Source organism: Lissotriton vulgaris, chromosome 5 (genome assembly GCF_964263255.1).
Source record: "Lissotriton vulgaris chromosome 5, aLisVul1.2, whole genome shotgun sequence".
Classification (NCBI taxonomy): domain Eukaryota; kingdom Metazoa; phylum Chordata; class Amphibia; order Caudata; family Salamandridae; genus Lissotriton; species Lissotriton vulgaris.
The window spans coordinates 1,698,312,148-1,698,324,394 of NC_141693.1; the positions used below are offsets into that span (position 1 = coordinate 1,698,312,148).

Genomic DNA, 12,247 nt, shown 5'->3' on the forward strand with positions numbered 1-12,247 from the left:
CCATGGAGTGTTGAGAGAGTGATTGCTTCATCTTGATTCTTTGGGTCCTATTGTTTAGGAAAGAGGTAAATCATTGTAGCACGGGACCAGATAGACCCATCCTTCATTCCAGTAGGGACAGTAGGTTGTCATGTTTACCTGTGTCGAAAGCAGAGGATAAGTCAAGGAGTATCAAAAGACATGATTCATTATGGTCTAGCATTTTTAATATGTCGTCCATTATGTGGGTGAGTGCTGATTCAGTGCTGTGTCCTTGACAGAAGCCGGTTTGGTGTTGGTCTAAGAGGTTGAACTTCTCAATGTGATTGTATAGTTGAATTTGTACACATTTTTTAAGTAGCTTCCCCAGAGTGGGGTGTTGGATATAGGGTGGTAGTTGTTGAGATCTGAGGAGAGGGAGTTGGCTTTCTTAAGTATGAGTGTTACTTGCCCTTCTATAAGCAGTCGGGTATGGTGCCTTGTCTAAGAGAGGTGTTTACAATCTTTGACCATAAGGGTAGAAAAGAGGTTTTTAACATTTTGAATGAGGAAGGAGATAGTGGATCTGTTAAGTGACTGGAGGGATTAATCGCTAGAAGAGTGTTGTTGATATAGTTTTCCGTGTAGGGCGGGAAGGTGTGTCAAGAGGCTTTGTTTTTAGGAGTTGCCACTGGTGTACTAAATTGGACCTTGACCTGGGCGTAAGATGTAGACTCATGATCGGTAGCTGGTGGAAGGGCATTCTTAGATTGTATGTTGTATTTAATGGCTTTTGTTTTTTCTAGGAAGAAATTGGCACGCTCCTCGCAGCTAGGGGTAGCCGACTCTCTTTGTTCCGTAGCGTTTGGTGTGTTGGGTGATTGATGTTTGACTATTTCGAATAATTTTTTGGGACGATTAATGGCTTGGTTCAGCTGGGTTCTAAAGAAGTCCGCCTTAGCTTTTAAGAGTTTTCTGTTGTATGTATTCCTCAGCGCTCTAATGTGATTCAGGTGTTCAATAGAGGGTACTGATTACCATAGTCGTTCAGCTGATCTTAGCTTGCGCAAGTCAGAGTTCAGATTCTCGTTGAACCATGGTTTGGATGTTTTGGTGGAAAGTTTTTTTGTTGGAGAGGGCTGTTGAGTCAAGTATTTCAAGAGTAGTGAAATTGTAAAAGACTGTGAGGTCATGAACGTCTACCTTGCCTGTCTGGGGGGGATCAGATCGGTGTTGCATCCGTTTGCTAGGTCGATAGGGTTGATATTTTGGATATTCCTTTCCCATAGTTTTGTTTTTGTAAGTTGGACTCTTTTCGGGGTCACCTCAATATTAGTAGAAAAGAAGATGCAGGAATGGTCTGACCAATCACAGGGGAATCCAATGAGACATTGTTCGTTTTGGCTATGATGAGGTCTAATGTTTCTCCCTTGTTATGGGTTGGACTGTCACAGAATTGGGTCAGATCCTGATCTGACAAGAAGGATTTAATACAGGTTACAGCTCCGAGAAAAATCTACGACACTTGTGAGTTGTCGTTGAATGTGATGTCTTCCATTATCTGTTCGATGAACGGAAGATTATCACTAGGGAGCTGGTATATGATGTGAAGTTTGCTAATAAGGCAGTTGATGTTTGTGATGTTGATGCAACAGTAACCACAGGTGGATAAGGAGACGGTGTCCGTTTGATTGACTGAGAGTGTGTTTTGGTAGTTGCAGGCTAAACCACTGCCAGGTTTCACAGTTCTGTCTAGGTGGATTATGTCATGACTAGGAGGAACCAGTAGGTCTAGGATAGACGAGGAAGAGCTGTTTAGCCATGTTTCAGTCAGGATAACAATATCAAGCTCATTTGAGAGGATGAGATTGTGGATGTCAGGCGCATGTTTGCTAGCAGATCTGCAGTTGAGGGGTACGCACTTCAGTTTGCTAGTGGAGTGGGTGAGGGCTGTCTGCACTATGTTGATATTTTTAAGGTTTTTGCTATTTATAGATCTTTTGTTGTGCGTGGGTTCTCTAAAGCGCCAGAACCTCCAACCACCATCCACAAAGCCAGAGAACATCCAAAGTGACCCTCCTGCCACCATCCAGACATGGAGCACCCAACTAACAACTCTTCCTGGAGCAGGGCCAAAGGGAAGAATCCACCAGACTGTACCCACACCATTGATTCAATACCCACAGAGAGGAGCCCAGAACCAACCTAGGCCAGAAAACACTCAGCTTCATCTAAGTCAACCATCAACCCTGACTCAAGGAGAGGAGAGTCACTGCCTCCCGCCACTAGGAACCCCTAGCTCAAGGTCTAAAGTGGAATGCCTTGAACCAAAGCTGGAGGGCAGAACCCTACTATTCACGCTTCAGGAAACTCCTAAAATGGAAGGTATTCACGCTTTACCTAGACCACAGGATCAAGTCAGGAAGATGGGATAGAGGCCATGCCCCACAGGGCCCTGGAATCCTCTTACTCCACAAGGCCACCCTTTCACTGTGAACCGTGCAGTGTTGGGTCAATGCGGGGACAAGTAGTAATGTATACACATTTTGCAGTCTGTGTGTGTGCGCTGTGCTGCTGTATTGTTGTACAGAACTGTCAAGCTTCAATATCATGAACATCAATACTCAACAACTGATTTTTGAGAGTTTGTGGAATCCGAGGAAGATTCAGGGCAAGTGCATCGTTTTGTGGAGGCACGGAAGTGGGGGGGATGAGAGATGCATTTCTGAAAAGTGTGGGGTCATTATTAGTTTCTGGGATAGGGCAATTTGACTCTATTCAGGAATATCTGGGATTAGACAGAGCATCAAGGGCATGACACACCCAAGCAGGCCTGCCCCCTCCCTTGAATGGCGAGGTCTCATGCCAGGCGCAGCACGCTCCAGTTGAATGCTCATACCCTGTGGTTAGCAGTCCTGCACCGTTCCACGACCTAAGACTTTTGGCCTCTTAGTGAAATACGCCCAAATCCAAGAGGCTGCGCCTGGGGACTCATTAATATGATCCGTGATGCACCCTGGGAAATCATGGACCTCAGCTTCTCGCACAGTACTCCCTTTGGCCACTTCTTGCATTGTGCAAGCCGTCCAAGCCCAGTTCGAAATCTGAGCACCAAACTAGTGCATGGTTCATTCAAAACCATACACAAATCCAGCCCCTGGTTTCTCTTAAAACAAGGAAGTCACAAGTCCCATTATGTCCTCAGAGGCAACTATAGCAGCAATCCATCACCCGCTGGTTACATTTCTAGCAAAAGATACCAGCTGCCTAAACATACCTTTGAACCAAACACACCTGGACTTCCAAATATTTGCAGACCCTGCACGCGCCACCATTTCTTCGTGGAGCCTGTTCCATACTGCAACTATTTCCATCATTAACATCCAGGCCTGCCCAGCATGACATTGACGCGGACATGACATTGATATTGATTCAAATTATTAAAAGGCGCCCGTGTGAAACAGCAGAGCACAGAAGACTCACAGCACCACGGGGAAGCCGTCTGTTGCTTGGTCTGGTCAGACCCGAGCTGATTTCTAAAGGTTAGTTAGTTGAGTTTTTAAAGGAACAGGTTGTTTTGCGCTGTTTTCTTAAGGCTTGTAGGTTTTGGGGGCGGTATGTGATCAGTAGGCTGAAGAGGAGGAGGTGGACATGTTGGGTGAGTGGTGGTTCTCGAGTTCTTTACTGGAGGCCGGCGGTTCGGACAGTTTGCAGCATCTTTTGGGGAACCTGTTCCAATTGGCTGGAACCAGGGTCGCGAGGGGTCAGCCGCTGCAGAGGTACGGAGCAGCGAGGCGGGTTTTTCGGGATCATCTTGGAGTTTGGGGCCTGGAGGTTGCTGTGGTCGTGGGTGTGGTATATTAGAGGTGGTGTTCTCTCTGCCATTACTTTGGCTGTGTGTCAACAAACGCGCTGAGCGCCATTTAACCACACGCACCCTATTTAGTGTGATACCTAAATATCACATATGACGTGGAGCAGCTAGCAGGTGGCAAACATTTTATGTCAATTGCAGTCAGCTCAAAAAAAGACATACAACTACTCCTATTAAAAGACGCCTTCATCGTACCTCCCTCCCCCACACACATTTTCAGAACTACTCCTTCCATCTTTTGTTCTGATTCTGCTAATTCACTTCATTCATAACCTGCTACCGGATTCCCTTTCCCACTGAGTTCTGAGGCCGCCGCTAGGCGACATGTTAGCGCTATATACAACTCTTTAAATAAATGCATACACAAATAAATAGAAAAGAACAATAGGATGTAAACCTATGCAATTGCAGGTTGGCTGGCTAGACTGTAAACACACGTCCAAATAAGGCTGAGAGTGAGCAGAGGAGCGAAATATTCCGTCACTCACAAAGGAAATCTAAAAAACACCTCGTGCAGGACAAGCCTGAAGAGAAAGGATGGCTAGGACCAGCTGCCCGTGGCCCAATCTGAGCAGACATCAGTCTTTCTCCTTGCGAGGCTGGTTCAAAGCCCAAGGCCACCATTAGTCACAAGGGCTTTCACGCCAGTCTGCAGGTGAGCGGCAGGTGCGGGTGAAGCTGGATGGGTACGTTGCCATGGTTACATCCATCATCTGGGGAAATTAAAGGCGGAGTTTTGTGCCAGCTGTGCAGTGCTTAGTGTGTCAAGTCACATTCCTCCAGGAAATTACGCGGCTGGCTGCCAGCAGTTCCCTCAGAGGGAGATGTAGAGAAAACACCATGCAAGTACCGCCCTCCCTCCTATCCAACTCCCCCCCCCCCCCCCCCCATCCCCCCAGAGGGTCTGGGGTCCCCAACACACACTCCACATCCCTCCACGCGGAGGCGCGACACGGTAAACAGCAGTAGCGATATACTGTGCAAAGAGCGACACCTCAAGGCCACTAAAGGAACAGCAGGGTGAAGTATACATGCTATTTCGCACAAGAGGACCAGCTGAACCTGATCGGCTACTAGTGTGATTTTTTATTTGGCATTTATTGATTTTAAAGTTTCCATGTGATTAGGCACAACGGGAAGGCGAAGGAGTGCTTTACAAAAACAAACGGAGTTGTAAAACAAACAATAGGAACAATTCAAAATAGGATTGTTAGCAACAGCGGTTGAAGTGTACAAAAAAAATAAGGAAAACGTGACCTAGAGTACAAAGGGGGTGAGTGAGTGTGGTGCAGGGCCAGAGAAGTGGCTAAAAAGAAAAGAATACTCTGCAATCATTTTGTTGGTCTTTGACCTTCAAGTGAATACATACACATTATATGACATATGTTATATGTGGCAGCATCGTGATCCTTTTCTATTGCTTATCCTTGCTTTCCTTCTGGTGTCCGTGTGACGCTCTGCCACGCGGATGCTGCTTCGAACATATACCTTACATGTGACTTGTTGATGAGTTGACCCTGTGCAGATTAAACATCTTATTCACCCTCTCCAGCACTGAACTCCATTGTTATGGTCTTGCATGACAGCGTAGCTTTCGTCTGACAATCATGTGAGAATCACCAGAAGAGAGACTTCATATTTTGGGAGCCAGGAGCACATGTTTTGTGTCTTGTCCTCCATGCAGCTGTGATCATTTTGTTTATTTATCCAGCTACCCGAGTTTGTACTTTCAGGGGCACGGAAATTACACTGTAATGCTATTAAAGTGTATTAGATAACTAGTTATTTGATGTTGTTTTTCTCTGGCTACAGGATAGATAGGAAGAGGACAGTCATTTACCTACACGCCCTTTTAACGTACACCAATATTTTTCTACAGTTCTTTGCTTCCACAAAAATACAGATCCACTTGTATGCTATTTACTTGTAATGCGTCACAGTACAACATTTCTTTGGAGCAAGCCAGACCTACTGGCATTGCCAATGCTAGTTTTACATTGAAACGATGGACAAACTGTACCTTACTGTGGGACTCAGCACAGGGGATCGCCATTGTCACTAAGGAAACTATTGCAGATCCAGCAGTGGTCACAATATCCCCATTTGTTTCTGGAAGGAAAATTCGGCTTACTATAAAGCTGGTAGTGAGTGCATCCTAATAACGTGTGCTTTCTGGGAGAAACCTGGAAAAAAACTTTAAGTACAGCGAAAGAGCCTCGCCTCACTGCTGAAAAGGAAAAATAAAATGATAATAACATATCATTATCATATTATTTTCCATATTACAGTGAGTGGTGGGGCGGGGCTACCCAGAGCAGGGGAGGAGTGCTTGGGACTCCACAAGTGCGCATGAACTATTTGGCTGGGCCTCTTGGGCCGACCTCACCGTTCATGCGCACTTTGCATGTTCCTTCATGGCTGCATTACACAGTCGGGTCAGGAACATGCACAGGTTCCCTGTTCCAGTCTGAGCGCCGATCCATGGTGCTCAGACCAATCACAACGCTGCATTGCAGCATTGTGATTGGTTCATGGGAGCCTATCTGTCCGGGTGCTTCCTGCTGCCAGCTAGGACAGGAAGATAAAGAGAAAGAGGATGGAGGAGAGGCGGTGGCCGGCAGTTAAAGGTAAGTTCTTTTTTAATTTCATTTATGGACTACTAGTGGCATACACTTTCAGGCGATGGGGTTGTACCAAAGACATTGTTAGTAGACAGCATTCACTTGGCTCCAGTACCAGATGATAAAGAAAAGTATTTATCATTTAACTGCTTCCCTGCAGTGCACATTTCCCTGCTGTGCGAGCAAATTCTACGCATGCGCAAATCAGACAGCCCCCAGCCGTCCGACGCACACGCCCACCAGGACGTCAGACGTCCGGGGGCTGTCCGACGCACGGAAGAGGTTAGAGCTCTGTGCAAATATTATAGCAAGATTGTGCAGAATTTTTCTGATAAAATGGAGCCATTGCGAGCATTGTTTAGAAAAAATATGAATATGTGTAAACCAAGTCACAACAAAAAACACTTGACCAGATAACATCTGAGACGATTCTCTTCCACTGCTTCCAGTCTTCACGCATTATGCATGGGAAAGAGGTGTATAATTACAATTGATTGCAGCATGTATGGAGTGGGAGCTGTGCTCTTATGGAGAATGGGAAACATGGACTCGAATGTGGCATTTATTTCAAGAAAGTTGAGTGAGAATGAGAGAAGATTTGCAGTAATTAAAAAGGAACTATAGGCATGTGTTTGGGCCATCAAGCACTTTAGAAATTATGTGTGGGGGAATCAATTCTTATTACATACTGAACAAAAACATTTGGTTGGAGTTTTATCTCCAAAGAGGGAGGGGTGGAACTTTGCTGCTTGTATCACCAAACTGACATTGAAATTTCAAGAGTGTAGCTTCCATAGTAAATATGTGCTAGGGAAAATTAATGTGACAGCTGACTGTACATTTTCGCTAAAGTAGCTGGATAGCGGAGGTGTTAAAAAGTATTTGGCGGTTGTAGCTGCTCTCAATCAAATTATTTCTTCCTTCTTCAGTGGGGTGAGTGAAGCAGACTGGAATGAGGCAGAGGCCTTGGATGATTTAGGCTCAATGATTTGTAAATGGGTATGGGTAGAGTGACCCAACCAGAAGAATATAACCCTGGAGGCACTTTCGGTTTGGAATCTTACCCTATAGTTGGACGTAAAAGACAATTTATTGCTTAAAGCTAGTTAGTTATTCCATTAGTAGTACATGAAAAATTGTTGAGAGTGGCACATGAGGGTCATTCAGCTATGCAGTCTATGAAAAGGCATCTGGGGAGCATTTCTGGTGGCCAAATGTAGAGACAATGGCTAAAAGGTGAGTGAGGGAGGGATGTTGAAAGCTAAACCAGAACCCTTTACATCTGTGAGGACCAGAGCACCTATGAAAGAAAGTAGGATTCAATATTTCTTGTCCTTTCCAGTGTTTGCTGACTGAGTCCAAGTATGCATTGGTTTTCAATGATTAGTAGTCGAAGTTGCCTGAACTTAAGCTGGTTGGCCTGGCTAGCGCAAGAACGGTCATGGAATTCTTTAAATCAGTGTTCTCCAGGAAAGGTCACTGTAGGAAAATAGTCACTGACAATGGAGTACAGTAGGTGTCATGGGAAATGCAGGAGGTTTTCACAAAAACGTGGCATTAAACATCTGACAGCCCTGAATTACCCACAGGGTAACAGACAGCTAAAGAGGTTCAACAGAGTCTCTCGAAGATGGTAGCACCAGGGAATGCATGTTTCAGTCCATGAGAAAAGGTTTGGTTATGTCACATCATGCCACATATTCTCACTAAAGTGAGTCTTTTTAGGTTGCTTACGAGTTGTGATACAGCTTCGTAGTAGTCCCCATAGTGATTCAAGAAGGAGGTTTGTGGAGGAAAACAAAAACATGGTGCATGCAAGGAAATTGCTTTGAGAGTTGCCAGGAAATAGGTGAAAATTAAAACGAATTATTACTATAAAAATGTAGAAAATGTACCCGACTTCAAGGTTTGAAACTGGACTAGTATTCTGAAGCCTGAGTTGGTAGCCAAGGGATATTCTAAATATGGTAGGCCTAATAAATTAAAGAGAGTTAATCTGCAGAAGGTGGTAAACGAAGAGGGAAGAGTTTGGAATGTCAAATAAGGGGAGAAGTGTGATAAGATAAGACAGGATATAGATTTCCTGAGTGAGAGGTTCTTGGTGAATACACAAGGATGCACAGATATTGTTGGGGGTCTGCTGAATATCCTTTGGGGTCAGATTGTGATCCACAGTCCACTTCTAATTTGGATTTTGTTTTTAGGTCACAAGGGACTTGCTGCTCAAACTGGATGGTCCATTTCTATTGAAGACAGAGTCAAAAGGATGGGTAGGGTTAGACACCATCAATAAGAGTCAAATACTGTAGATTGCTCTTTGTTAGAAACCATGTTGTTTCCCAATGTCAATATACATTTCTTGGTGTTTGGCACTCTTTGTTAATATCTAAAATGTTGTATGCTGTTGCTGCAGAATTTATTTAGGTCTGATATTGCATTTTATTATTTTGATGCATTTGTGCTGGGTTTAAGGGGGAAAGAGTGATATATGCAGCAGCATGATATTCCTCATCTATTATTTATCTTTGCTTTCTTGTGAGTCCTGGCTATGCTCTGCCACACACATGCTGCTCTGAACATTTACATTTCATGCGACTAGTGATCAGTTGACACCATGCTGATTAAAATCTAGCTCTCTTTAAATGAAAAATGAAAGCAAGTTAAAATGATTGGTAGGAAATGTATACTTTTACTTTACAAAAGCTCAGATGGTTAATGCAATCACTGCCAATATCTGTGTGTGGAACCACACTGTCACAGAGCTAAACTCTGGTTGGGACAGTGGGGACTAATAACATATGTTTATAGTTCTAGGAGGTCCCAGCCTGCCACTGGAAGCACAGTGAATATGCAAATAAAAGGATTACATCACAAAAAGTGGTTGCAAACTACGCACCGACTTTTTGTAAATCAATTCTTATTTTGTGAACTATTAGGTCGTTTGGCAAAATCACCATTCAGGGTGGGTGCAATTGAACCTACCTCATCAATATTCACGAGGCAGGTAGCAAATTTGGACTCACACTGACTGGTTTCTATCACTGGGAAGGTTGTATGGTGGGGTCGGCAAACTACCATGATTGTGATCGCATTTAAATAAAATAGGTTACTTTTAAAAGCAGCCCATTTTCATTAAAGGAACCACATCTGCATTTAAGGTGAAAAAAACTTTTTTTCTTAACTTTACAATGGTTTACAGGCTAATTTGACCGCAATTGTGGTTGCAAATCATTGATGCATATATCTGTGAACCATAATTTGTAAGAGAGCCAAACCCCCTTCCAAATTGCAATTCAGGGTGCATAATGCATTTCTAAACCCATTTTACGATTCAGTAAACGGTTATGGGTTTGCAAAATGGTTTAGTACATTTAAAAAAAAGCCATTTAGCAGGTCACAAACCCTGTGATTTAGAGAATCATAGGCTTTGCAACCTCTAATTGGCTCAATACATCTCTCTCTAATTATTTAAAAGTTGTATTCTACACAGTAGAAGTTAGTTTGTGGCAAAATGTGCAAACAAATTGTGCTTAAAGTGCTTCCAAAATATATATTTAGATAAATAATCAAACTATTCCTTGTGCTAACCTTTTTTTAGAAGTTTCTTTTAGAAGGACACTCTCCAGAACTCCGCTACAAACACTCTTACACTACCTCTCAAAAAGAATACAGCTATCTCACCTTGAAGCTTCAAATCGCTTCATCAATTATACTGGCTCCAAAGCAGCCTCTATATTTTCTGATTTACGAGTTGAACACATTTCTATATCTTTCAAGTAGCAGGCACCCTGGTGAGAAGGTTGGTTTCTTATTTCTTTGTCTGCCTCTTCCTTGGGTTAACAGAACTGAAGAAACCTCCCCTTCCATTTCAGAGAAAGGTACTTGATGGTTGGCATTATCTGAATGGGAGTGGTTGTTTTTTTTAACAAAAAGTAAGGAACTGTTTTAGTAAAATTAAAAAAGATTGGCAGATCATTCCCAAGAGATTCTGCCCACTTCAACCTCTAATCATCGAAATACTATAGAGGACAGAGTGCTTTTCTACCAAGAACAATACAGAGATGTAACAGCAATGTGTAATTGTGTGTGTGTGTGTGTGTGTGTGGCATTTCTATAGCATGAACTAAGCCACAGAGCAGTAAAGCGCTATGCAGGGTCAAAGGCAAATATACAGTCAAAAGGAGATTGCAGGGCAACCTAGATACTGAGAACAGAAGTGGGCTGTTATTTCCTCGTGATATGGTGAAGTGAGTAAATACATCTTATTGTGACATTTGTTTGTGATGCAATATGATAAAAGGCAGCAGACCACATGGATGAGGGCTGAGAAAGGCATTTAGGTGGAGGGGTTTGTGACCGTGAATCCTACACCATAAATAAACTGCCCCTGACCGACCAGGTACTTCAGTGCTCTCACCTTCCCTTTCTTTTACCCTAAGCTGTAAATGACAGTGCGAAGTACCAATTACCTATACACTCTTAGGCGAAAACACCTCTAGTCCGATGCGCTGTGCAGGAACAAAAACCCGGAAAATGGTGAAATCTAGCTAGAGGTTAAAGATTTAATTTGTCTACATGTGAAAATGTGATGTGCAATATATATTGCACTTGCATTTACATACTTACATGCTTGTCTTTTTTCCTCTCCTTTATTATTACTGTGCTAATTGAAACAAGGAATAGTACTAGGTCTGCTTTTTTGTCTTTATTTTCTTTTAACAGAAGATCGAAGCTTTAAGGACTTTAAAGAATAACATACTCACAAACCTATGTGGGATGCCATTAAAAAGTTTATTAACACCAGCCTTAACTGAAATCTGCTGAGTATTAACTGGTTATTACAACTGTTTCAAGGCATGCCAAACAGTTAGACTACTGATTATTTTTTCATCCATCATTTTTAGTAATATGCAGTTATTTTCTTTTTTTTATTTGATCAACTCCTATAGCAGATATTGTTTTAGTCCTCTTATTTGTGCTATCTGAATCACTGAATTAAATGCTGATATGATATGGACTTTTGACTGTATGTCTAATTCCCCCTAAGGGATATTCAATAATAAAACTTGACAAAAAAACTCACTCAATCAGCATTTTTATAGCACAGCACTGCCACCCCTAGGGATATTTGGTCGCTGTGGATTTGATGTCTTAGTCGAGGAGCTAGGTCTTGAGTTTTCAGTGTCCTTGCGCTGGGTGGTGGGGAGGGGGAAAATGGCAATAGGAGGGAAGAAACAAGTAGAAACAGGAAAATAGAGGTCAGAAATGAGCAGGAGGCAAAATTAAGGTATGAAATGAGCAGAATGAGGCAAAATATAGGTCAGAAACTAGCAGAATAAGGCAACATTAATGTCAGAAATGAGCAGAATTAGGCAAAATAGAGGTTAGAAATGAGAAGAAAGAGGCAAAATTAAGGTCAGAAATGAGCAGAAAGAGGCAAAATAAAAGTCAGAAACTAGCAGAATGAGGCACAATGGAGGTCAGAAACAAGCAGAAAGAGGAAAAGTTAAGGTAAAAACGTTCAGAATGAAGCAAAATAGATTTCAGAAATGAGCGGAAAGTGGCAAAATAAAAGTCAGAAGTGAGTAGAAAAGGCAGAAAAAAAAGCATAAAACAAGCAAAGGATAAACAAACTGAAGGCATCAGAGGGTAGCATACTGCGGGCAAGCTGTACAGTAGAACTTTCTGAGGGGGAGCCGGCACGAGGACTAGTAACGTTGCATAGTCTTCTCTAAGAAACATTTGCATAACAAGCAAGGAAACATTAAGGGAGGCGCTTTGGCCCTCTCCCCTT

At 42.9% G+C, this 12,247-nt stretch overlaps 1 protein-coding gene across 2 annotated transcripts in view; it reads right to left on the reverse strand.

Annotated features, from left to right (window-relative positions):
- The window catches only part of MYO1D (myosin ID), a 512,976-nt gene that overhangs the window by 257,349 nt on the left and 243,380 nt on the right, over positions 1-12,247 (reverse strand). The window lies entirely within an intron of this gene.